This window comes from Otolemur garnettii, unplaced genomic scaffold (assembly GCF_000181295.1).
Source record: "Otolemur garnettii isolate 467f Iridium unplaced genomic scaffold, OtoGar3 scaffold00087, whole genome shotgun sequence".
NCBI lineage: Eukaryota > Metazoa > Chordata > Mammalia > Primates > Galagidae > Otolemur > Otolemur garnettii.
The window spans coordinates 3,423,976-3,451,078 of record NW_003852482.1 but is presented as its reverse complement, the minus strand read 5'-3'; the positions used below and the strand labels follow the sequence as shown (position 1 = coordinate 3,451,078).

The following is a 27,103-nucleotide window of genomic DNA, read 5'->3' as shown; positions in this document are numbered from 1 at the left end:
CAGCATCACCACCAGCATCACCATCACCACCATCAGCATCACCATCAGCATCACCACCAGCATCACCATCATCACTACCATTGTCTCCACCATCAGCATTACTATCACACCATCATTACCACTGCCATCACCACCATCACCATCAGCATCACCATCATCACCACCATCACCATCACCACCATCACCATCACCATCATCAGCATCACCACCACCACCATCAGCATCACCACCACCACCATCTGCATCACCACCATCATCACCACCAGCATCACCACCATCACCATCATCAGCATCACCATCATCACCATCAGCATCAGCATCACTATCAGCATCACCATCATCACCATCAGCATCACCATCACCACCATCACCATCATCACCACCACCAGCATCACCATCAGCATCACCACCACCATCACCATCATCATCACCACCAGCATCACCATCAGCATCACCATCAGCATCACCATCATCACTACCATTGTCTCCACCATCAGCATTACTATCACACCATCATTACCACTGTCATCACCATCATCACCACCATCACTACCATTGCCAACATCATCATCATCATCACCACCACACCTTCATCCTCTCTGTTATCATCACCTGAGCAACCCCTTGCTCAGGCTGAAGCCCTAAGAGGCTGATAGGTTTTGCCATAAGTGGCAAAGGGATAATTTTGGAGGTTCACTTGGCCATACTGAGCAAGTTGGGGACTAGCCAGGGCCAGGAGGAACAAGAAGTGGTGCCCAAGCTGGCAGCAGCCCTTGCCAGCCCACTCATACATCCAGCAGTGCTGTGGTTGAACCCTGTGGTAGCCAGTGCGGCTGGGGCCCCACTGTGGTGAGGGAAGTGGGAAGCACAGCCAGGAAGGGGTCTCCCTGTGACCAGCCAGCACCTGCACCCAGGAAAACTCGGAAAGCTGAGAGGCAAAGACACACGTTGGGGCCAGGGTCTTTGCAGGAAGCCACCCCTCTGTGCCTATTTTCCTGAAAAGCCCATGTCTGTGGAGACTGAGAACACAGGCCTCACACCTTCCCTAAGGCTTATAGCAGTTACCATTACCACTCACTGGGCCAATGGGGCTCTGCCAGATGCCCACAGTGGCCATTGTCCAGGGGGGTGTCTCAGGCACTTTGATACCTGAACTACCATGGCACAGATGAGGAAACTGAGTCTCAGAACTGCATCCACTCCCCAATCCTTCAGAGAATGGATTGGGGAAAGGAACCATGGGGGCAGAAGGGGCAGGGGAGCTGAGAGGTACAGATCAAGACTCCTGCAAGCCCCTGCCAGCCCCTGCCCTCCCTGGCCCAGTCCTCAGCCATATCCTTCCCGCCTCCCTGTGTGCACCCAGTACTATAGGAGGAAGACCGAGGGCTACTTACAGCTGGTACCAACAGGTCCCAGGACCTGCTGTGTGCACACCTCCCTGCTAGCTCCATTCTGCACTTGCTATAGATGCCCCCAGCACTGGCTTAGGAAGGGTGACTCCATACTGTCACTCCCTCTTCCCTGAGACTCCAGGGCTTCCCAGTCCAGGGCAGAACCACAGTTTTAGGAAATCTGTCCCAAGGGACCAAACGGGAGTAGGGGGACCGTAGTCACTGGTAAGTAGCTGTGGGACTCAGAGACCCACCCAAGGGCTGGCTCCCATTCCCAGTCCTGTGCCTCCATCCACCCAAAGGAGGGATGGAGCCGTGGGGGCAGAAGGGGCAGAGGAGCTGGGAGGTATAGGCCAAGACTCAGGTACAGGCCTCATGGCCATCACCCAAGATAACCACAGAACAGAGTCCTGAACCCAGAAGGCTGGACCAGGATTCCCATATCTGCAGGCCTTTTAAGAACACATCAAAGTGTTGGATGTTGCTGGGAAACACTCTACATCCTCCCAGAGATGGCTGGGGGGCAAGGAGGGTTCAAATGGCCTCACCCAATCTTCCCAAGGACACAGAGGTGAAGAGGGCCTTACCCAGCCAGCACCAAGGGGGTAGTCAAGAGTGTGGTGATAGGCAGCACCAGCACCAGGCCCTTGGGGCCAGGCCCACCCAGCCACACTCCCTCAGCCAGGGAGAACAGGGAATAGATGGGCTCAGGACCACCCACCCAGAGAGATGCAAGACACCTCCAGAGAGTCCTGAGAGCTACTTTCCAGCAAGCTGGCTAGTGTCCCTACATAGAGTCCCCTCCTCCAGGCGTGGCAAGCAGACCACCCCACCTGGTGCCCAATGTCTGGAATATACCTCCTGACCAATGGCCCAGAAGGGCTGCCTGGGGCAGAGCCCAACCCCTGAGCCCAGTGGAATCCCTGTGAGCCACAGAAGGGGTGTGATGAAAGGGACAGGCCCCAGGGAGCTAGGAACTGTGATCAGCTGCTATGTGGCATCCTCCCACCTTCACCTCTCCAAACAGAGACTCTAGCCCTGGGGGCTGGCCAACACTGGTGGGCCAGGCGAATGTCAAGCTTCCCTAAAAACAGAAACTCTATGGTGATAAAAGATGCTCTAAGTAGCAACTGCCATGGACCAGATATCTGGTCCACACGCGCACCAGGCTAACAGTTTACTGCTTGAGCTCACAGAAGCATCACAACCAGACAGCTGTCCCCAACTGCAGAAGAGCAACCAAGGCTAGGGGCAAGGTGTTTCCAAACCCAGGGCAAGCACGGCCTGGCCAGGACCAGAGGTCCAGCTTCCTGCCTCCCATGCCCCCAGTACATGTCACTCTTTGGCCACCAGGGTAGCCAGGGACAGCAGATGCCCAGGGCCCTATCAGTTCCAACAGTGAGGCCCACCGTAGGGGATGGACACCAGCCCAGGGACCTGGAAGGATGCTCACCTCTCCAGGGCTTGGCAGGGGCTCCTGGGTGCTGTGGCCTCCCTTTCAGGCCGTCCCCCTGAACTGTCCCCAATACCTCCATGGTGCCTGCCTAGACCTTTGAGGAGGGTGCGCAGGAAGAAGGGGAATTCCTGGAAAAACCCCGCCTGCTCCACGGCCAGCCTGGGAGGTGAGGGGGCCCCCAGCCTGTGGGCTCTTGGGTGCAGTTTCTCTTCAACAGGAAAAGAAATGATTCTTGTTTCATTTTGAGCCATGTTGCTCTCAGTGGTTCGGAGGCCCCTGCCACCCGCCACTCTGTCGTGGAACACTGTGCTTTCCGCCACCCTGCAGAGCTGTTTTTCTCTCTGGTTTCATTTGCCTCTCCAGCTGCCTTCAGGAACGCACACACAGACACACAGGCCAAAGTCCAATCACATCTCACCCACCTGTAGCAAAGCGTGGAAGGCACAGGGTGGTTAAGTCAGGGACTCTGGAAAGGTCAGGGCACAACTCCTGGGGCCCAGTGTGGGGCTGGCCTCTCCTGGGGACATTCTCGAGTTCTCCCACGGCAGGCTGAGCATAACCATAGGCAGACGTGGTCTCAGATGCTCAGAGAGGCCAGGCATGACCACCCAGGGCCATGCAGTGGACAGAGGCAGGCCCTAGCAGGGAATCCCCAGAGGGCAGAACACTGGCTTGGCGCCCAAGGTTGGGAGCCAAGTCCCCTCCATTGGGTCCCAGCTTTCCAAGAATCCCCTGCTGCCGTACCATACGCCCTGGCCCACCTCAGCAGGTAGGGTACAGTCCCCATGGCGGAGGCTCACCCACGCCTCACTGACTCAGATAGCAGAACCCAAGCTGGTGCCCGTCATGTGCGGGGGCCTGGCTGGTGGGGTGTCTGCAGACCAGGGACAGAGCCCCACCCACAAGACAGACCGAAAACAGGATGTTGGCCCAATGAGCGGGGCTTCCCCGTCCTATCCACAGCATGGATGCCCGCCCGGTCCTCACAGCAGAGCCCGCATGGCAGCTCGCTGTGCAAGCAAAGGCCTGACCCTCTCTCCTCACCTGCCCTACCCCTGTGGCACCACAGCAACCACCACAGAGTTCAGGCTCAGTGCGACCTTATACCCTGCTAAAGACCTGGGTCAGGTATCCCCTAGGCACCTGGCACACCTGGGCCCAATGCTGATGGGATTGATTCCCTGGCTGAGAATCTGACCAACAGTACAGCCACCACTTTCAAATTTGCTGTGTGCCAGACACTCCTCCCCTTTCTGTCCCACTGCCCAGGGAAAGGCGAGTGGGCTCTACTCCACACCAGGGAAGCAGGGACCCAGGAGGCTGAGGGGAATCTGGTCTGGGGAATCTAGGAAAGTGCAGAGTCAGAGCCACAGACGACTTCAGAGTAGCCACCCTTGTCCTTAGGATCCTCACTGTGTCCCTTCCCATTGATCAAGGGGCCACCCTGGTAGCAGGAAGAGACCTGAGGATGTACAGGTGGCAGGCAGCACCTGTGTCCTTGGCCCCTGCTTCAATAACCTGAGCTGGGACTACAGTGAGCATCATGGTGGCACCAGACTGACCCGCAATCCACAGGGCCTCTGGGGGAAAGGGGGAGCAATGGACACTTGGCCATCTGTCATGGAAATCTCCCTCTGAACTCTGCCTGACTGTGCCCCCATCCACATCACCATTTCCACCAGAATGCCCACCAGCCCCTTGTGTACAGATAAGAGCCAAAAGTAGCCAAGTTCAGACCTGGCCAGGCCATACCCAGCTCAGCAAACCCTCTCCACTGCTGTCCCCTTCCTTGGTCACTTGGAAGGGTGGCCACTGTCTACTCTATCATCACCAGAACTTTCCAAGGCCCCCAACGTACCTCTAAAGTCCAAAGCCCCCAGCCCAGAGGGACCTGAGCCCTGGCTACCAGGGACTGGCCTCTGCTACCCCCCACCCCAGCACCCTTACTGGTCTGTTTGGCCTCACCAGCACCCATTCCCTTGGATTCCATGAGCAACCCTCAGGGGCTAAGGCTAAGGTCAACACAGGGAAAGGGGAAATCCAGCAAAACTGCAGGCCCCTTATTCACACCTCTCCTGGCAAATCTGTGAAAACCGTTTCCATGAAATGTTAACAGCATGCACTGGGGTAGGGGAAGGGGAGCAGGCTGGGGACATCCACAACCAGACAGGCGACCAAAGTGGCTCGGCACACCAAGGAGCCCAAGGCTCGGTGGGGATGTGAGGGGACCCAGCTAAGGGGCAGATGAAGCCAGATGCAGATGCCCCAAGGCCATAGCCTTGGAGGAAGCCAGCCAGGCAGGCAACAGCCATGCGGTCACACACCCTGCAGGGAGCACAGGGGAGATGGCTAACACAGCACCTGGTAGGAGCAGGGTGCCCAGAGGCTCCCGAGAACCCCCACACACTGGACAACCGGGAAACCCTGAGCAGCTGGCCCTGAGAGCCCTCAGCTGTCTGTCACCTGGCTAGTCAGGAGAATGGGGCAGAGAAAGAACAGAGTGCAAGCTCAGGACCACATCCCCTACCCAGACTCAGGAAGACTACAGAACAGGCCAGGAAAGCCTGGTACGCTCGCAGCAGCTGCACTGACCCCAGAAGCTAAAAACTCACTTGATTTCTAGGAGCTGCCCTTGCTCAGGGCCTACTGACTCAACTTTCTGCATGCTGCTAACATGCTGCTCTGGATGAATTCCCAAAGAGCAAGCAATTGGAAAAGCCAGAAATAATAAACAGGAGGCAATGGGAGGTGCTGAGCCCAGGGACACACAGCAGGCTCGTGGTCCCCAGCAGGTCACCAGGACACCACGCAGGGCAAGGCACACTGTGTGCCTGCCACAACCAGACATCGCAGGATGCAGGCAACGCTCGTTCACAGCACTTTACAGGCTGCCCTATTCCAGCTATTTGCTCCAAAACCAAGTGACCCCCAGCGACTGCCCACCAGCCTCATCTGACATCTACCACCAACCCATGGGCTGAGGTGGGTGGGCTAAACACCTATGTAAATTGCAAAAGGATTTTCAGCGGCCAGGGGGAAGCAAGTTGGCCTAAGCTCTCATCCCAGCCATCCAGGTGTGATTTTAGTCCTCAAAATCACAAAAGTCCTCCCTTTAGTCCTCCCTGAGGCCTTGGGAAAGTCACTCCATGGCCCTGAGCCTCAGTTTCTCCTGGAACGTGAGATGGCTGTGGAGACAGGAATCTCCACATGGGCCCCAACACTTGGCGTGTGCCTAGTAACAGACACCAGGTCATGAAATAGAGAAATGGGACATGAGCCAAGCCACGGGCCTAGGAGCCTGTTCTGGCCTCCCCCTGCATGACTGAGTGGGGACTGATGCCTTAAGACTCAAGCCTCCAATTCCAGCTCCCCTCCCCACAGAGAAGGGCTGCCAGATGGCAACAAGGCTGCCTGATCCGTCTCCTGTCCTCACCTCCCACCCACACCACAAACACAGCAGCCAGAGCAGGGACCCTGAGCAAAGGCCGGGCCATCCACCCAGGCCTGCTTCAGGCAGCCAAGCCTCCTGCCACTCCCTCCAGAGTGCTAGCCCAAGTGGATGGGGCTGGGTCCGCTGCACCCTTCCAGCTAAGGTCCCTGCCACTCACCCAGTCTCAGTTTCCTCACCTGTGAAAGTACAGCTGAGCCAGACCCCAAGGGATCTTCCATAGAGCCTCAGAGAGGTGAACAGAGAGAAAAGTCAACCACTCTCCTGCCCCAGCACAGAGCCTGGAGCCCTTGTCTTTCTTCCAGAACAATCCAGTCTGGAAAGGACCCTCTGGCCCAGATACCCAGGGAAGGATACAGAGCTCAGCAGTCCGGACCTCAGGCTGTGCAGTCTCGTAAGATCAAGGGTTGATGAGCTGTCCAGAGGTAGCCAGGGGGGTAGTAGATACCCTCAGAGCCCCCAGCACAGCCAGGCACACAGTGTGTGGCAGCTGAGGCCAGATGAAAACCACACTCCATGGAGGTGAGCCTCCGGCCCCCAACTCCTGCCCAGACCCTCGTTTCCTGGGTCTTCTGCCCTCACCCCCAGCAGACTTATCATGAGTCTTGCATCGACAATAGGCACCTCCCAGGCCACATGGACCACCGTGCCCACCAAACCCAGCCCTCACCTGCCAGCCACCTGTGGTCCCCCACCCGCCAGGCCAGGCCACCTCCTGAAAGAGTGGCAAGGAGGTGCAGCCTCATGGCGAGAGCAGGGGAGAGGTCCCACCACGGTGGTGGCCCCCTCAACCCCCGGCCCGCTGGCTCAGGGTCCCACAGCCTTGGGCGATGCAGTGTGGCGGCTTGGGTAGGATCCTAGGGGAAGAGTCCAAGAGAGCCGGCGTCCCCTCAAGGCAACCTGGAACTGGCTGGGTGCAAGTGGCACTCACTGGCCCAGCAGCCCAGTTCCCCTTTCCTGGGGCCACCCAGCCCACCACCCTCGCCCAGACACCTGTGACCACAGGCCACTCCCTTTGGCCAAAGCCAAGAGCTTCTTGGAAGAGGACAAAGACCCTGGCCTCATTTCCTCAATCCGAGGCATGACCATCACAGCCTACAGCTGGTGCAGCAGAGGCTGAGGCAGGGGGAAGGCCAGGCAATGGGTAGACCCAAGTTCAAGTCTAGCTCCAGCATCAGCCAGCTACCCAGCTGCAGGCAGATCAGCTGACCAGGCTAATCTGCTTCCCGTCTGCATGCTGGGGGACCGTGGGAACAGGCAGGAAGGACCTCACCCCTCATGGCCCCGCACCTCCCTCCAGCTACACATCAAAGTCATTTCAAGGCACAGAATATCTTTTGGTGGCTCATCAGTCAAGGGCCATGCCCAAGGCCAGCAGTGGATGGTGGGGGCCAAGGGCCACAGCCTCATTCTTGCCAGGCCCTGGCACACAAGTGGGTACTCCTCAGTCCCTGCCCTTGAGCCCCAACTAGCCCTGTCCACATTGGGCTGCCAGGAAGCCAGACTTCAAGGAAGGCTGCAGGGCAGCCCTGAGCACCAGGCACTCACAGCGTACACGCCATTCTAGGCCAGCACTGGAGATGGGCCACCTAGACGTCACCTAAAACCAGAGGAGGACCAGAACTCTCCAGTGGTACACCCTGCCACTTACACCCATCTGAAAACCTTTCTGCAGGTGGCACCCAGGTCAAGAGGCCAGACTGGCCCTGAACCATGGGAGGGCATTGCCCTCATTAGAGCTCATAAAACTCCAATGGCCAAGACCACTCAGGGCACTAGCAGACAGGTGACAGGTAGGACACCAGTAAGTTTCATTCTCCCTGGAACACTCTCACATCTGGGCTGACAGCCAAGCAGCAGCCCTGCCATGGTCTCCCTCCAGCCCCTCTGGGCCCTGCCACCAGTACAGCCTGCACAGGTCCCCACAGCGACTCAAGCACACTCTCCACCTAAAACCCAGCTTGTCGAGGGCCCAGAATGGGTCCCTTCCCTCCTGAGCCTCATTGCCCAGAAAGGTCCATACTCTTCAAAACCCACTAAACTAAATTCCTGATTCCTGGGCCTGCCCCCACCCCAGGCTGTCCCAAGCTTGCTGTGTCTCTGCCACCTATTACATCTTTGGACTCAACCCTTAGTCATCAGGGCCCCACATCATGGCTTGCTGGTGTACCCCAGGCCCAGCTACACAGGCCAGTGCTCCATAAATTTCCACCCGTTTGGAAGCTCCAGAATGATGAAGGAAGTCCCAGGGGTTGTGCTGTGAAGTGGAAGGGGTCTGAGACTCCGGCTGCAGCTGGGGAGGACCTGCAGCATTTACCATGCTTTCCTCCAGCTCAGGCTTTATGCCACAGGCACCTGGTATTTTCCTAATGACACAAACAACCCCAAGGCCTAACGTTTATCAAGACCATAGCCAGATGGTCACTCAACCTCCTCCGTGTTAGCTAGGACCCCTTCTTCTCTGCACTCTGGATGTCCCAGCTCCCTGCTTGCCTGGTTCAGGGCCCAGCACCACACCTGGACAAGCACACCCAAAGGATAAGAGAACAAGCCAGTCCTGCCTGAAGCAAGGATCACAGCCCAGCCTAAGTCAGAGGCTTTACCCCCGAGAGGCACATCATGCTGACTCAGCAATGGCTGATGGTCAACCATAACCCCTAGATCTTCCCCAGCTGCCTGAGAGATCCTCGTGGCCCTCACCCACTGATCTGTTCATTTGTGCCCAGCAAGCTCATCCCTTAAAAACTCACTCTCACACTCCTAAGTGGCCAGGCAGGATGGAGTGCTCAATGTGCTGCCCTTTTCCGCCCATCCCCAAGGCATGACCTCAGCCCCACAGGGGACAGGCAAGGCCAGGGACTGCAAGGCCACTTTTCAGGGCCAACACAGACTCCTGCCTCAGCAGGGCACCTGAAAACGACCCCACATCTACCTTGTCCCACCCTAACATTGCTCAGTGATGACAGACAGACTCACCCCTGAACCCACAGAGGCACGGCCCCACCCACCAGCTAGGTGGGCCCAGGTGTGGCACATGGCTCCCTGGGATGATGCAGCTGGACGCTCATCCTGCCACAGCCCACCTATGCGTGCTAACCCCTAGGAGGTCTCTGGCAAGACTCAGTATTCACACGCATCACCTGTCTGCCCTACCTCTGTATATACACACCCCAAGATCAAGTAGCCTGGACTGCAGCACGGCATAGCAGGTGCTTCCTGGCGGCTTCAATCCCTTAGGCCCAGGTCTTGCTGACCAGGCCTCAACAGGACAGGCCCAGCCAAAGGTGTGCCAACATTTAGTGAGTACTAAGAATGTGTCAGGTTCTGAGCCCAGCACTGGGGCAGAATCCAGAGCAGTCATGTTGTGGGGCATGGGTGGGAGGGGTTGCCCAGAGGGAGCCAGCCCGCTGGGGACAACTCTCAGCACATCTCTTCCCAACTCAGCCTTGTGGCATCAGCTCTGCAGCTGCAGATAGCGTGACAGTGTCCATACCACCGGAACTGGAAAGCACTACGACCCAGCCCCCATGCACACAGAAGAGCCGGCTGATATACACTCACCAGTACACATCACACTGTCCCTCTAGGCTGCAAAGGCTAATGTGCGCCCTGAGAGTCCCACACTCACCCTGGCACCCCATGAGTTCCCTGGAGCCACTGATCTATCGATGTGGCTCCAACCTGTCCTGCCCCTGCCTCTGGTCCACATGGCCAGTCCAGCAAACCCAGACAGCAGCCAGGGGCTTCCCTAGGGACAGGTGTGGCAGCAGAACTCTGCCTGTGTCTCAATTGCAGCCCTGGCCCCTCTCTCTTGCCACTTGTCCCAGAGCTGCCCCAGCTCCACCTCTTGACCCCTTGGCACCCACTCCTGGTCCCCAGGAGGCTCCACCAGCCCTACTGTAGCCCCCACCCCCACCCCCAGGCTCACCCCTCCCTGTCAAGGTGCTGAAGGCCAGAGCCTGGGCCCTGGCCAGAGCCCTCTAAGCCCAGTAAAAAGCAAACACACAGGACACCACCCAAACCTCAGCTTCCTTCCTCCCCTCACGCCGCCGGCAGAGAGCGCGCAAGGAGGCAGGGGCACAGCAGGTGGGGAGGCAGGGGCCAAACCAGTGGCAGTTAAATTTAGCCCCCAGCAGCTACCCTTGTCTGAGGTACTGCCACTCCCTCTGGCTCACACCCTGGCAGGGGGTGGTCCTCACAGAGCCACCAAGGGGGCCCACCTTGCATGCTGGCCTCTCCCAAACTCCTGGGTCTGGAGACAAAGGCTAAGGCCACACCTGGGACCAGACAATGCAATGCCTACGTGCCCCGATGGTGCTCGCCACCCCTAGGCAGCCCCACCAGAGGTTGCGCCCATTCCTCCAGTGGGTCCCGTGCCCAGGGGTTCCCAGTGGAGGCTTCACAGAGCACCTGACATGCAGGACGGGGACTAATTCTCAGGGAAAACACCCCATGGCCCTAACCAGGGCCTCTGAGGAAGACAGGCAGAGGAAGCCCCCACCTAAATTCACCCAAGGGTCTCTGTCACTTACCCAGTCCACCACACCTCCCTCTCCCAGAGAGGCTCTGTGGCCACAGGGTGGGGTAGGGGACACCACTGTAGGCTGTGGCATCCTGCCCTGCCCAGCCCCCACTTCCCGCTGCTGTGGCCATCAGCCCCTCTTGCCCCAGGGCCGGGCCCCCAGAGCCCGCACAGTCACTCCCTCCAGGTCTTCCTGTTAGGGCCACCTCCTCCACAAAGCCTTACCTCTCCCTCTCAGGCAGGGGGCCCCAGCCCCAAGAGACCCCTCAGTGCACTCTGCCCCACCCTGCTAGTGCTGGCCCAGGTCTGGGCTCCAAGGGCAGAGGTCTGCTTCATCCCTGCTCTCTGCACCTTGCCCCTGGCCCTGGCCAGGCCAGACACTCTCTGGCCACCTGCTCCCCACCCACTGCCTCCTCTAAGCCTCTGCATCCCCAAGACTTCCTAGCCAGCTGTCCACTGCCCCAGGGCCTCCTGCGACTGTCCCAGCCCATGTCTGTCCTTCCTCAAATTGGCTCCAAAGCAGCAGCAGCAGCTGAAGCTCAGAGAAGACAAAGTCCTCGCCTGAGTCACAGAGCTGCCCAGAGCCACACAGGGTCCAGACTCAACACCTGACTCTGCCCCACACAGGGCTGCATCTCCGCCCCAGGGGCTACCCTCCCAGGGCTCCTCCTGGGGCTCTGTTCTCTCTGCTGCACTCGGACTGGAGGGATCCCAACCCCTGGTGTGGGAGAAGTGGCTGCCTGCCTGTAACTCGAAGTTCCCCAACCCCATAAATGGCAGCCCTAGAGCCCTGGGAGCCCCCTCCTCTGGCCAAACCTGGGTGGGGGCGGAAGGAACTGAAGAAGGTGCTCAGTGAGGCCAGGCAGCCAGTTTTGGGGGCACGGCAACCAGAGAGCCAAGGCTCTTCCCACATCTGAACCTGGACATGCCAGCTACGACTGAGAGGCCTGTTTCCACCTAATCCAGCTTGCAGCCCTCCTTCCAGCAGCATCTGCCCAAGGAGAGGCTGGCTATGAGGTGATACCTGGCCCTGTGGACACTGGCTAAAGGGAGATTGCCCTAACCCGAGCCTCTGCCCGGCCTCAGGGCAGAGATGCTGAGCCCTGACCTGGCACAGGCTCAGGTTCTCCGGGGGTCCTGCCCCCACCCCCCATGGGCCCTGTGCTGTCCAGCCTTTGCATGTCCACTCAGGCAGCCTTATCACCCCCACTGCTAGGATGTGTATGACTCACAGGGCTGGCATGCCACCTCCACACCTGTCCCAGCATGATGCTGGTGGACAGTGCTGCCACTCTTAGCCCATAGGCAGCAGGACAGGCCTTAAGGACCATGGTGCCAACCAGGCACCATGCCACTGCAGGGCCGCATGGCAGAAGCCTGGGAAGGTCATGGTGGACAAGGAACATAGGAAAGTGGTCTGCCAGGCTGGAGTCCCTAACCCCAAAGGCTAAGGGCCCTGAAGAGCCTGCAGACTTCCTGACCCCAAGGGGGAGCAGTCTGAGGGGTCAGACCAAGTCTGCGTCCTCTGCGGTCACCAACCCAGAGAATAATAACGCCTGTTGGGCTTTGCTGCACTACGGAGGGGCTATAACCTCAAAACCCAGGTCCCAGCGGCTCATGCCACCCCACGAGGCCTCCAAGTTTTGAAGTCAGAAAGGCCGAGCTCCATCCTGGGAGGCATGGCTGGGCTCAGGCACAGAAGAGCTTGACAGAAGCCAGGCAGCCTGGTACCCACCTGGGCAGGGGCCTAAGATCTTCTGTAAGTCGGGGGGGGGGGGTCTTGCCCACCCCCCAGGGACAAGGGGAGGCTCAGGAGGGGCTCTAGACAGGAGGGTGTGAGGCCCTGCTTGCTGCGAGGGAGCTGTGGGCACAAGGGGTACAGGCCATCCTGGGCTCAAAGGCTCTACTGAGCCCCTCCTGTAGAAGACCCTGGGCCACCAGCCACCAGAACAGGCACTGAGCATTCCTGCTGCAGCCATGGCAGTGATGGCCAGCCCCCCTCACCTCGCTGTCCTGGGGCAGGCTCCCCTTGGACTTCTAGATGTGGCCCCTCCCAATCACAGCCCCCAGATGCAGATCCCACATAGACCCTGTCTCAGGATGTGCCCCTGGAGCCCACACACCACCTCAGCCCACAGTCCTGGGTGCTCACCTCTGGGCAGCCTGCCTCCCCCATCACCTGTCACAGAGCTCCCCCTTCACCCACCAATCTGTGCACAGGACACCTGCCCCTCAGTAATTGCCAACACTGTGAGGTAACAGCCTTAGGCCCAATGTCAGCAACACACAGAGCATGGGGAGAGATGGGGACAGATTGTCCCCTGGAGCTTATGGATGAGGACAGACCAGACCCCAGCAGTTGAGCGGGCAGGGGAGTGGCCGCACAGTGGCTGCACTTGCTGACGAAGGGACAGACTATAGCAGAGGATCAGCCCTCCCCCCATTAGGAGAGAAGGCAAGGAGCTCGGGTCCCCACCCAAAAACAGAGCAAAACCTGTCTCTGTCAGAGACAGCACAGCAGGACAAACTGACTCAAGGAAACAGACCAGAGTCACAGCCAGGGACAGCCTCACTCCCATACTGGACAGGCTCCAGAAGACTCTCCTGTGGCCCAGGGCCAAGATGCTATCTGGGGGTGGGATCGCCCTTGGACCCCTGTGAGCAGTGACACAGTGAGGCTAGGGCACTTTGGGGCCCTCGGTCTCCCAGGGACCAGCCTCGGTCAGCAAACCCCATGACCAGAGCAAACAGCGATGGGTACGAGAGCTCCCCAGCCCCTCCATGTGACTCTGACCTTGGACCCAGCCTGGCAGCCCACACTCCTGAGATTGGCTGGAGATACCTCAGCACCTAAGCACCACTTCTTGGGGACAGGGACCATGGCCGATTCCCTGGGCACCCAGGAGCCTGGCCCTGGGCAAATGAGCCAACATCCACATTCCCCTCCAGGACCTGGGACGCCCTCAGAGACAGGTCATGTCTTTTCCCACTCCACCTTCAGGACATGGGGAAGCCATGGCCCTCGGAGAGAAGAGCCAAGCCACACAGTCATGAGAACACACACGGGGGGGACCCCGCCACACACAGGGGAGGACCCCACACACAGACGTGGGACCCCACAAAGGTGTGGGATGACAGTGCTGGTGCCTCTGTACACAACCATCACATGGACACTCCCACTGATGAGGCTCCCGGAGAGGACCCAGCTGACAGAAAACTGACCTCTCCCCTGTGACCACAGCAAGAAGCTGCCCCTGACGTAGCCCAGGTGGCCTGGCACCCCCAGTTCAGGGCCTTGCCTCGTCCCTCCCTTGCCTGGCCCCAAACCCACGGCAGCTGCCAGCTTCCTGCTGAGCTCACTCCTGAGCCCCAGTGTGAAGCCTACTCACCACCCAGGGCACCACCATGCACCCAGGTGGCCACTGGTCTAGGACAGCACAGGGGATAGTCAGGGACATCCCCTGGGTTCCAGGGCCAGCTGCCTGCCCCAGCTCAGCCCTGACACTGGTCCCTTCCTAACACTTGGATTACCTTAGCCCTCCGAGGCCAGCAGCGCAGGAGAGCCCCAACTCAGCACCCCGTCACCTCGGCTCTGCAGGAGAGGGTGGGGCAGGTTTCTGGGAACAGAAGTTGGTCTGGACAGCAGAGGGTGTGACAGATTAAAATACACATACACATACAAGACAAAAGAGGGGAGAAGTCAGATGTTGGCATAAAAATCTTAAATTTCTGGAAGAATCAGCAGGCTCCTCCTTGCACCCCAAATCCAACGCAGAGTAGACATGGCACATGTGGACTTGGGTCACAGAAGCTTGGGGTTGAGACCCCAGCGTCATCTGGAGGCACCCAACACCTGACAGAGTCATGGGACCAGCAGCACCCAGAGGGTAGGGTTCCCCACAGCCTTTACAAAAGGACACATAGTGAAAGAAACCCGGGGCTGTGAGGTGTCACTCACATTCCCCACAGAACCCCGCCACTGCCGAACATTACCGACCCCTGAGCTGCCAACTACAACCAAGGCCAGCAACAGCTGGACGGATAATTAACTACGCACATTCTTACCAGAAATTGAAAAGGACCAAGTGCCCATGGAAGCTCCCAATTTTGACAGAAACCAAAACTCTGAATTCTGTTTTTGTTTTAAAAAATAAACACCAAGCCAGGCGCGATGGCTTTCACGCCTGCAATCCTAGCACTCTAGGAGGCTGGTGGATTGCCTCAACTTATGGGTTAGAGACCAGCCTGAGCCAGAGTGAGACCTCCTTTCTAAAAATAGCCGGGCACTGTGGCGAGCACCTGTCGTCCTAGCTACTTGGGAGACTGAGGCAACTCTGGGCACTTGAGCCCAAGAGTTGGAGGTTGCTGTGAGCTGTAACACCATGGTGGTCATCATCTACCCCGATGTGGAGGAGGACAGCCAAGAAGCCACACCTCAGGTGCGAGGTGGGGGTGGGGGGAGGTTGTCATATTCTGCTTGAGTTGGGGCGTGCGCCACAGACGCCCAGCACCCTGCTGCCACTCACACAGACTTTCAGCCAAATGCTTAGGTTCCTCTGGAGTGAGGTGTTTCCAAAATGGCACCTGCCCCTGAGGCCCCCAAACCTTCTCCCAAAAGAGCTGGAAAGATACCCAGCTGCTAGCCAGCCCCAAGCCCATCTGCTGGGCACCCCAGGCTGCCCTCTGGTCTGGCCTGTGTCCCCAGCTGTAAAATCAGAGAGCTGATTCCGCTCATTCCTAACTACCTCCAGGCCCATCATTCGAAGGCTCTCCAGCTGACCCTGAGATGAACCAGGGTTTATTCTGGGCCTGGACTTGCCTGGAATCCTCCACTCACTGCCTGGGACCAACTGTCCACAGTATGTGAGGCCCACCAGGACCCCACAGCCTCCCTCCATGAATGTCACCCATTTCCCAGACCCGAGAAGCCACTGTGAGTTAGGAGGCAGGAAGGTTTCCTGGGGGCCCAGCCAACCACAGCCACTGGCACCAAGCCAGGAGGACAGCAGCTATCCCCGAGCCATGCTCTCAGCCCCTCCTGCCCCGCCCTCAGCCTCGGGTTGTTCCAGAAATGCACCAGGCTTTCTCGCCTCTAGCCTTGAACATGCTGTTCCCTGGGCCTGAAATTCTCCCACCTGTTTCCTGGCTCGCTCCAACCTGACTGTTTTACATAACACCTCCTCCAAGAAGCCTTCCCTGAGCCTCCCAGCCAGGGTAGGGGCCTCACCTCCTACACAGCCCCTCTCTCACTCACTACAGTACAAGGCTCAGCCAGCCACTCAGGCAAGGCTGCCGAGATCCATGGGCTATAGAGGGCAGGGGCCCTGGCTAGCCTATCACGGCATCCTGGGGCCTGGCCAGGGCCTGGCACGCAGCAGGTGCAAAATATAGCCCTGCCAAATGGATGGATGGGGCAGGGGTGGGAAAGGAAGTCCTTAAAATCTGCCACACACCAAGTTTCAAAGTGGCCCCACGTAGTAACCCAAGACACAACAAGCTGTGCAACCCCAAGCAGGTGAAACAACCTCTCTAAGCCTTCATTTCCTCTTCTGCAAAGAGACGTCACAGCAGGAGGAAGTGACTGGAAGGCAGAAGGTCTGAGTTTTAATGCCCCCTTGAATGCCCACTTGCTGTGCCTCCCTGCAAGTCCTTTCAAGGCCCTTCTCCCTGCTGTACGCCAGCCTCCAGACCGGCACTCTCTGTGTACACAGAGAAAGTGTTTCCTCAGTGCTGAATACGTGAAGTGGAGGGTCCGGAAGGAAGGTTGAAGGATACCCCAGGAGGCTTCCCTTTGGCCAGTACCTGAGAGGCAGAGGCCCCATGGACCTGGGCAAAGGGTTAGGACATCTCCAGTTCACCCAGCCCAGATCAGAAGGGCAGCCCGGGATTCACTCCCTCTCAGGCCAGCTAGGGGCCAGAGACACCCTCCCGGCAGACAGCCACACTGGGGAAGTGGCGAGAGACCACGAGGCTGGCCCTCCCTCTCCCACCCCGCAGGTGGTGGGCAGAGTGCTGGCCAAGCCCCGCCCACAGCCCAGGCTGCCGCATCAGCAACTCTGGGTCTGAGTCCTGGCTGCACCACTTGGGGATGGGTGGGGCCACGGGCATCTGACTCAACCCCGCCAGGTCTAAATGTCCTCATCCTCAGAAAGGGAATGATGCCCTTGGCTTTAGCTCCCGGAAGCTGTGAGGACTGGCCGACACCATGGACGGGTACTATTCACATAGCATTCAGAGAACACTTGGTAATGTATGACTCCCTGGTTACCCATGCAAGAAACAGGCAGAGGAAAGTAAGACCCAGCCCTGGCACACCAGTCCAGAGTCAAATAGACAGACGGCCTCTTCCAGGAGCCCAAAGGGCTATCAGTCCTGACGCAGCAAGGAGGAGCCATCAAGAAGGGCTTCCTGTGGGAGGTACCGCTCCCTCCCTCCAGCTTCCACACAGAAGGCTCCCACATCCCACCCATACCAGCCCCTGGGCTCCCTGCACACGGCTAGGGGACAGAACAGACATGCACACAGGCCCACTGTGAGGACAGCCACCCGGCACAGCCCCAGGGAGGGCAACAGACTCTGGGGACCCCGGGCACCAGAAAACGGGGAGACTCAGTTCTAAGGCCAACCCTACCGCCCTTGCCAAGGATCACAACAAGAGATGCTGTGTCTCTGGGCTGCTGTGCTCCCACCTAGAAATGAGCCAGTAAAGCCTGGGACCCTGCAAGGTCCTCGGGCCACTCACAAGCTCAGCTCAGCACAGTGCCTGTGCAGGGCAGGCTCACCACCAGCATCAGCAGGTGCTGTTCTTCCCAGCCCTGCACTCTATAGTCAGCATGAAGCTGAGCATAGCTGTCTAGGACCCAACTCCTTCTCCCTACCCAACCACAAAACCACCACCTCACCAGAAAGCATGGCTCCCAACGCAGCCTTCCCAGCCCTGGACCTGTGGCCACTTCACTGTGTGCCCCAGGCCCAGCCCTCACCCTCTCTGGACATCCACTTCCTCCCTTATCCACACCAGACTGGGCTCCAGGGCCCCTCCCCTGTGGACAAGTGATAGACAGAGGCCATAGCCCAGGCCAGGTTGGGCCACACAGCTCCTAGAATCGTAGGTCCCCAGCAAAAGGGGTCTGGCTGAGTCTACAGCAGCTCCTAGAATGGGGGGTGGTCTGGAACCCCCTCTCCTGTCTCAGGTACTGCTAATTCACCCAGACCGCCAGATCCCAGACCTCAGGCTAGATCAGAGAGCCCAGGACACCTGCCTAAGGTCACACAGCACACAGTGGCAGAGTCGGGACTCGCCCCAAGGGCATACACGTCCCACCGTACCCTCTGCTCCCTTATGTGCCAGAATCCTGGAAAGATTCTGGGCCTTCCGAGCCCAGCACCTGCTGCCCTGCCCTTCAGCCTGTCTGAGCCTGCTTCCTCCTCTAAATGCTGACCATAAGAACGCCCACCTCCTGAGGTGACCGGGAGGGCTCCACTAAGTGCCTGGAACATGGTGTGATGGACAGGTAGCCAGCCTGGCTACCATCAGCCCAACACATGCAGTGTAGGCATCAGGCCCTGTACCCACCAGGGAAGAGGGGCATGGGCTGGTGTCAACTGAGGCTCCCACTTCTGCCACCTCCCAACAAAATGGCAGGTGCAGAGGGAGTGGGTACCGGGGCCTCGGGCCTGCGTGGCTCCCCCGCCCCTCCCATACTCACTCCTGCCTCTGGGAGCAGCAGAGCCGGGTCACATCAGGTCCCTCATTCCGCACCATGACTCAGTTTCCCCTCCATAAAATGGATCACATGGGCTCAGGCTGATGTCACCCTGCCTGACGTCACAACCTCTGCTGCTGGCCTTGGCAGCAGGGGGGAGGGAGTTGGGCGCCCAGGGGAGGCCCCTAGTCCTGTGCCAGGCAGGCAGGATGTTGGGAAACACACAGGCACCTATTGCAACATCGCTGTCCGCGTCAGAGACAGGTTTCAACACGCACTGGCACCCAGGAAGGACCTCCACCATCTCAGCCCAGCCCCCACCACGCTGGGGCAACACTGGCCCGGGCACTGTGCTCATAGCTGCCCTCAGCACCTCTGACTTGGGTGACAGCCCTTGTCCTCAGGGACAGGCCAAGGCAAGAATGGGCCACTTCAGCGAAGCAAAGGCCACCTCCGAAGCCTGCTCTGCACACCCAGGCCTGCTGCAGGCATGGAGAGTTGTGAGCGCCAATCCAAAAACCAACCACTTAGCCCTGCTCCAGCCTCCACAGAAACGACCAGGGATGCGAGTTCCCTAATGACCTGTCAGGGTGAGGCTCAGGGGAGACTGCTTTCTGGGCAGAGAGGGTCCCCCCAAGGCCTGGGCCCTCACAAGCATCTGGGGAACTCAGGGCCAGCTGGCTGAGCACTGCACATGCTCACATGCTCCCTGCACACACGACGGCCGGGTCTCGGGACAGCTGCAGCCACTCAAGCTCCAGAGCAATGGTTCCCTGAGCCCTCACGGCAACCCCACCAGACAGTGAAGGAACCTGAGACCCAGGTAGGTGGAGGAACTTTCCCAAGACTGGAGGACTGCTGGGGGTTGTGGGTTGACACTGGGTGTGACCCCCTGACAGGGTGCTCTCTGCATTATCTCTAGGAGCAGGGGTGACCTGCCTGCCAGCCTGTGGGCCCCCACCCTCTGTCTTCAGCCCTAGACCCTGAGGTTTCCAAAACTCAGCCCAAGATTCAGGCCACCAACAGCTTCTTCCCCAGGTTACCCTGGGAGTAGAAAACAGAACGCTACCTCGTGTTGATCACCCCAAACCCAGGGTGACCACAGTGCCCCTCAGCAGCCACCCACCAGGCCAGCCTCCCTCTCCAGGCAGCAGGCTCTCCTAGAGTGAGGGTGCCTGGACACGTGCCCACACCATCCCAGCTCAGTCTGAGCTCAGCTATGCACGGGGCCCACCATGGCCTTCACTGCCAGGCCCCTGCTCTCCCCAGGTGACACTGTGGGCCCCACAGAGCGAACACCTCTACCCAGTTCTCCCTGGCATTTGGCACAACGCCTAAGCGGAACATGGGACAACTTGGTGCGGAGAGAGGTCACATCTCAGCTCTCTGAGACCCTGCCAGGCTTGGAGTCGGCTAGGCCACACCTACAGAAACAGCATCTAGACGGGAGGTGACCAGGAGCCCCTTGCACATGTGGACCTGGGACACAGCGGAGACTGGGAAGGCTCCAGCAGGGGACAGAGAGAAAGCCAGAACATAAATGAGGACAGTGAGGGGGCAGCACAGTCTGGACGTGAGAAGCCCAAGGCTCTCCCAGCATCACCAACAGCAGGGCAGAGGTTCTGTCTCTGCCTCCCAAAGCTGCCACTGGACATCATCCAAGATCATGCCCTCGGCTCGGCGCCTGTGGCTCAAGCGGCTAAGGCGCCAGCCACATACACCTAAGGTGGCGGGTTCGAATCCCCAGCCCGGGCCCGCCAAACAACAATGATGGCTGCAACAAAAAAATGGCCAGGCGCTGTGGCGGGCGCTTGTGGTCCCAGCTACTTGGAAGGCTGAGGCAGGAGACTCGCTTGAACCCAGAAGTTGGAGGTTGCTGTGAGCGTGATGCTATGGCACTCTACCCAGGGGGATAGCTTGAGGCTCCGTCTCAAAAAAAAAAAAAAAAAAGATCGTGCCCTCAAGGGACAGTGGAGCTGGGATTCAAACTCAGGTGTGAAGACATCAAAACCTGTGCTCTTGGCTCTGCGCCTGTGGCTCAAGTGGCTAAGGTGCCAGCCACATACACCTAAGGTGGCGGGTTCGAATCCAGCCCGGGCCCGCCAAATAACAATGACGGCTGCAACCAAAAAAAATAGCCAGGCATTGAGGCAGGCGCCTGTGGTCCCAGCTACTTGGGAGGCAGAGGCAGGAGACTCACTTGAGCCCAGGAGTTGGAGGTTGTTGTGAGCTGTGATGCCACGGCACCCTATGCAGGGCGACAGCTTGAGGCTCTGTCTCAAAAAAAAAAAAAAAAAAACCTGTGCTCTCCCAGGGCTCACAGTAAATGAATGTCGCCTTACACGCCCCCCAGATCTCCAAAGACACCCCTACAGAGACAGATGCCCCAGCTCTATGTCAGAAGGCCAAGTGCCAGATGCCAGCCGTGTCCCAGGGAGTTAGGCATGGGCCACCCCTTCCTACCTGTCCAGGGGCCCCCAGAACCCTAGGGACTTCTGACCCACAAAGGAGCACACACCTGGATAAACTTGTCACGGAGTGTAAATGACATACCTTCACAAACACATGCTCACACTCACATCCACACACACTCCTGCAGTCACACACACACAATCACACACCTACGTACTCAGTCACACACACAAATATTCTCACACACACACACGCCTCTACATACTCACACACATACCCACACACCTAATACTCACACTCAGCAACACATGCACACGTATTCACACACACAGGAGGACACATCTGATTTCTCAGGACAGCCAGCTCTGTAGAACCTTCTACCACCTGTGCAGCTCATCTGCGCTGCCTCAAAGAACAGGGAGGCCCCGTGACTAGGGCTTGTGAATCTGTGTAACTCCCGGGCCTGGGGGCCACACCCACACAGGTGGGCACAGTGAGGCCTGGCAGTCTATGTACCTTGAAGGCTTCATGCCCTTCTGGCCAGACAGGACCACCACGAGGTACTAACAGCTTGTCAAAGGGGTTATGAGCCTGCCTAGATTCAAAGCCTGTCTCCAGGCAACTAATCCCTTGGCACTCGGGGCCACAGGTTCCTCATCTATAAAATGGGACCACACCAGTGCAGGGCACAGAGTGGCCCCTGGCATGTCTTTTTTTTTTTTTTTTTGGTCACTTTGTCACCCTCAGTTGAGTGCTGTAATATCATAGCTCATAGTAACCTCAAACTCTTGGGCTCAAGTGATTCTCTCGCCTCAGCCTCCCAAGTAGATGGGACTACAGGTACCCGTCACAACTCCCGGCTATTTTTAGAAACGGGGTCGGGGTCTTGCTCTGGCTCAGGCTGGTCTTGAACCTGTGAGCTCAGGCAATCCATCCGCCTTGGCCTCCCAGAGTGCTAGGATTACAGACATGAGCCACCATGCCCAGCCCACCCCCCTGGTATGTGTTAACTATGTAGGGGGACACTGTGTCTGCACAACACAAAGTGTCCTTCCCCCCTGGCATGTGCTAACTGTGTACAGGGGACACCACGGAGACACCACACGAAGTGCCCTCTCCCCCGGCATGTGCTAACTATGTACGGGGACACCACAGGGACACCACACAAAGTGTCCTCCCCCCAGCATGTGCTAACTGTGTACAGGGACACCACACAAAGTGTCCTCCCCCCCAGCATGTGCTAACTGTGTACAGGGACACCACACAAAGTGTCCTCTCCCCCAGCATGTGCTAACTGTGTATGGGGACACCGCGTCTGCACCACACAGTGTCCTCCCCCCCCCACCCCGCATGTGCTAACTGTGTGCGGGAACACCATGGAGACACCATGTCTGCAGAACAGAAAGTGTCCCTTACTATAAAGGGCACAGGGTGGGGCTGTGAGGGGCTGAGCTGGACTCCCATTCATATACAGCACCCCCTTCACACCACCCCCAGAGACTCAGTCCACTGCCCTGTACAGTGCTCAGGCTGCCCCAAGGATTAAATGAAATTCCAAATGTGGGGCAGGCTGATCCAGTGGACAGCAGCGCAAACATAGATGGCAGGGTCCAGCACGGGCTCAGGGCTCAGGGCAGACGACAGCAGGTATGGGGGCTTCTTTCTGGGGCTGGTGGAATGTTCCACAAAGCAAACAGGGGCAGTGGTGGAGCTGTACACATCTGCAAATGCATTAAAAACCAGGGAACCATACACCCCAAAGGGTGAAGATGATGGTATGCAAACAGCATCTCAACCAACCAACCAACACCAAATAAGAAGCCTAGTGCTGGGCTCAGGCAGAGTCTGCCCTGGCAGGGATCAGGTCACACACCCAGGAGCTCCTAATCCCTACCTACCAACAAGAGCCTCCAGGATACCTGGGCCTGACCCTGCCCAGCACCTACGCATCGCGCCCTCCCCTCCCACATCTCCGTTCAGACTGACTCCTGTCCCTGGCATCTGTAACCAGAGGATGCCCTGCATGGAGCTGGAGGCCAACTGAGCCAAAGTGCAGACAGAAGAGGAAGCATTCTGGGGATGGTCTCTGTGGGCCCTTCTGACCTGACACAGCCTTTCTAAGTTCAGCTTCTAGAAGCAGGAAGACCAGGGCAGCCAGGGGTGGTTTCTCCAGCCCCACACCCCCTGACTCCACACAAGGCAGCAGCCCCCTGGCAGAGGGACACTTCCTCCCTGTCCCTCCCAGCCAGGCCTGGCAGCCTGGGCTGGCTCATGAGACCTTGCAGCCCAGGGCAGGGGGCAGCTGTGGGTGCTGCTAGGGTGGGGCCCCTTCCGCTCCCGCTCCTGTGAGAGCCAGCCACAGCCAGGCCACTCTGCCACTGACACCCTGGTGTAATGCATTCCAGATGTGGCCAGTAGGAGACAAGGCAGACCTGCCCTGCAGAGGAGGTTGGGACAGTCTGAGGTCACATGCAGGTCCTGAGCGCAAGCCTCGCTGCTGGACCAGGGGGGCAGCCAGCAGACAGCAGTGGAGGGAGAAACCGAACACACCTCTCCTTTCCCAGCACAAATGGGAGACCTGCATGGTGAGAACCAAGGCTCTGCTGCCACGCTCCAAGCCCAGGGCCTCTCTGTGTCTCAGTTTCTCACCTGCAACCCCAGGCCAGCTCCTCCCACAGGGTTGTTCTGAGACACCACAGGCTGGGCTGCGAGATACAAAAAGAAGGGAGGCGTGCCGGAGGCTTCTGGCCCCACCCTACAATCCGAGGCTCTGCAGGCAGCCCACCACCCTGGCCCACCCGGCCTGCCGCAGATACCCAGCTCTCAGACCTGTGTGGGCCCCAGCACAGCAAGGCTCAGTTCCAACAGTGCTGGGCATCCCTGTGCCTCCCCCACCAGCCAGCCCCTAGCTCAATGGGGGGAAGTTGCAGAGGGCTCTTTCTGGCTGGCCTGCCTTCCATCCAGGAACTCCACCAGCTGCCAGCCCTGCTCCACCTTGACTCTACACCTGGCCAGGGCTTTACAGACACCAGAAATAGACCTAAAATTGGCCCCAACTGCTCCTGTCCCAGGTCTGGGACCAAGTGCACACACAGAAGCCACAAAGCAGGCAGACAAGCCCAGACCCCAGTCACCCAGGCCCCAGAGCAGTCCCAGCCACATCCAGCAATGGCCAAGGCTAGCAGGAGAGTGGGGTTTCTGGTGCATACCAAGGCTGACGTGTGCAAACCCACAGACCAGCCAAGAACATGGGGGTGTCCCACTGGGACAGCCGCAAAGCTGCCTTCCTTACAAGCAGCAGAACCTGCCCAGCTCTACCTGGCCCAGGCCATGTGAGACCCAGAGCTATGGACCTGCTCCACCCTCACTGGGCAACTGTGGGCAGGACAGGGTAGGGCACACCCCTCCAGCCTCGAGTTTCTTCCTGTGTAAGAGCAAGGGCAGGCAGGAGACATAGAGGGTCTGTAGATCAGGACTCTGATCAAAGCCAGGTCCACAGGCCAGGGTCCCAGCAGGACATGCAAAGTCCTCACCCCAGCTCCACTCCCCCAGTCCACCAACACCAGGGGTCTGGAAGAAGTTCTAATGTCCCCGATGTCAGGCTGGACCAAGCACAGCCCCACAGATGGTCTTCTCCAAACACCCAGAGCAGCTGCACCAGCAGAGCCAAGCTCAGGGACTGGCGTATCTGGGGCCGTGGAGGGCTAAGGGCCATGGAGCGTGAGCATAGGAGTCTCTACCTGTGTCCACACCTCTCACAGGAAGGGGCCCAGGGGGTCTGCAGGTAGGCCTCGCCTGAACCCTGGCCTGGCCTGTTTGGGCCTCAGTTTCCCCAGCTGTAAACTGCCCATGCTGCTGGGACCATCTGAAGGGACTGAGCCACATCAGCAGGATGGCCAAGAGGGGCTGCTGTTCACAAAGGCACCAAGCCAGGCCCTGCCTAGAATCTGTCTCTAAGGCCAGCCAGGCCATCCACACCAGGGCCAAGCCACACAGCACACCAGGGCACAAAGTTCTCTGAAAGACGTTAGCACCCCACGCCCACTCCCCACTCCGAAGACTATGTAGACCTCCCTCCCACCCCCCACTGTGAAGCACAGGCCCTGCCCCATGGTTCCTGCACCAGATGCTCCAGGCCCAGACTATACAAACAAGATGCTGTGGAGCTCACACACTCAGCTAAGTGCAAAGTGTCACAGTTCAGCTCAAGATTTAGGGGTAGAGGGAGAAATCATCTGTAATATCCCTGCTGTGGAAAAGTCTAGAAAAATGAGCTGGAGGATGGGAAGCGGGAGAAGAGAAACCTGACAGGACGAGGCAGGGCCACAGCCATAGCCCAGGCACAGCAGCACCTTCTGCCATGACGTTCTCGGGTGTCATCCCCCCAGTGACATGCCAGAGTAAGGGGAACAGACAGAATGCTGGGAGCCAAGCTGGGGAGAGGAGCCCACCTTCCCACACCCAGTCACAGACACCGTCCTAAGGCCCCGGCTGGCTCTCCAGTGCTGGGGTTGGCATAGGGCCTCCCACAAGGGCTGTTCCAAGGACAGGGGACATGCTGGTCAGCTCGGGGTGCTACCGGTACAGGTGGTACTTGGCAAATGGCTGCCACTCTCCTGCTAGTTACAGTGCAAATGTGAGCTCAGTACTTGGCACAGTGTGAATCAAGCATGTGGTGGCCACGGCTGCCATCATCGCCAGCCCCTCACACAGGGACCATTTAGGACCTTCCTGGAGGACAGCACAGTCCAGTCGCTGACGCCAAGTTAGAGGCAGATTGCCAACCCCTATCCATGTGGGCTGGGAGCTGAGAGGGGAAGCCAGTAAGGCATTAAATTAGTTGATTCTTTAAACAGACCCCACCCCCCTACCCCACCTTGGGTGAATGGTGTGAGTGGACAAGACCACACCCTGGGCCTCCCTGGGGGGCACCTCCAAAGCCCCCCAACAACCCTGCCACACACTCGGCAGGGAGAGGACAGAACAGAGGGCCCAGCCACTAATCTGTGGCCACTACTTGGGTTATATCCATCACGAGAGACACAGTGACCCCTGCAAGGTCCCTGGGCCACAAGGAGCACCAGCATCCACCCAATGCCCTCTAGGGAAGGTGAACCTGGACTCAGCTCCACATTTCTGTCTGGGGGAAGAGTGGGAGGAAGGGGTCCGACTCTGCAACCACCCGCACCCTCTTAGGGAAGGTGAACCTGAACTTGGCTCCACACTTCTGTCTAGTGGAGAGGTGGGAGAAGGGTCCGACTCTGCAACCATCCACACCCTCTAGGGAAGGTGAACCTGAACTACTCGGTTCCACACGTCAGCAGGAAGGGGTCAGGAGGGGCAGCACCTGTGGCTCAAAGGAGTAGGGAACCAGCCCCATATGCCAGAGGTGGCGGGTTCAAACCCAACCCCGGTCAAAAAAAAAAAGGAAGGTGTCCGCTCTACAACCGTCCGCACCCTCCTCTAAGGAGGCGTGGAGCCCTAAATGGAGTCTCGGTGCAGGGGACAGCCACATGGGAGTAGGACCAGCACAGGCCAGGGCATGGGGGCAAGGGGTGGGCAGAGGGGTGGGCAGAGAGGTGGGCAGAGAGGGCCACATCCCAGAAGCCCCCTCCTCCTCTGAGCCCAGCTGCTCAACTGAGCCACCAGCCCAGGTGTTCACCCAGCCAGGGCCATGGGAAGCCAGAGGGGCAGGGAAGATGCCTCCCCCCTCCCCAAGCTTTTCTGTAAGGGGGCTTCCCCTGAGCCTCACCTACTCAGAGATAGCAGCAGGTGACTGCCAGTGTGTGGGGCTGCAGGAGTCAGCTCTGTGCCCAGCCCTCACCCAGCTCAATGCAAATGCTCTGGACACCTCAGGCTACTGCACAGATTGGAGACAGCCCTGCTCCCAAGAGGCAGCTCTGGAACCCACAAGATACTCTGATTTGCTCCCCCACATGAATCCCACAGAGGTCTGCACTATGCCATCACTGGGCCATGACCACAGGCCACAGCATGGACTGAGGATAAGGCAGCTCCTACTCTGCTAAAACTCAGTCCAAGTAGGGGTGGAGGAGACAGGGCCTGGAGGGGCTGCAGACTCAGAGTGCAGCATGGAGGCAGTGACACAGGGCTGTGGGGTCTGGAAGGAGCCCCAGCCAGGTAGGGGTGAGTGAGGGTGCCCATGCG

General features: G+C 58.6%; 1 protein-coding gene across 2 annotated transcripts in view; it reads right to left on the bottom strand.

Moving 5' to 3' along the window:
- Window positions 1-27,103, bottom strand: part of RXRA (retinoid X receptor alpha) — a 99,152-nt gene that overhangs the window by 36,886 nt on the left and 35,163 nt on the right. Inside the window, exon 1 of one of the 2 annotated variants that reach the window (XM_012808293.2) lies at window positions 3,270-3,386. The exons of the other annotated variant lie outside the window; for it this stretch is intronic. The gene's annotated coding sequence lies outside the window, so the exon portion shown is untranslated. Of the gene's footprint in view, window positions 1-3,269; window positions 3,387-27,103 lie in introns of those variants that run through there. 2 annotated transcript variants of the gene reach the window in all.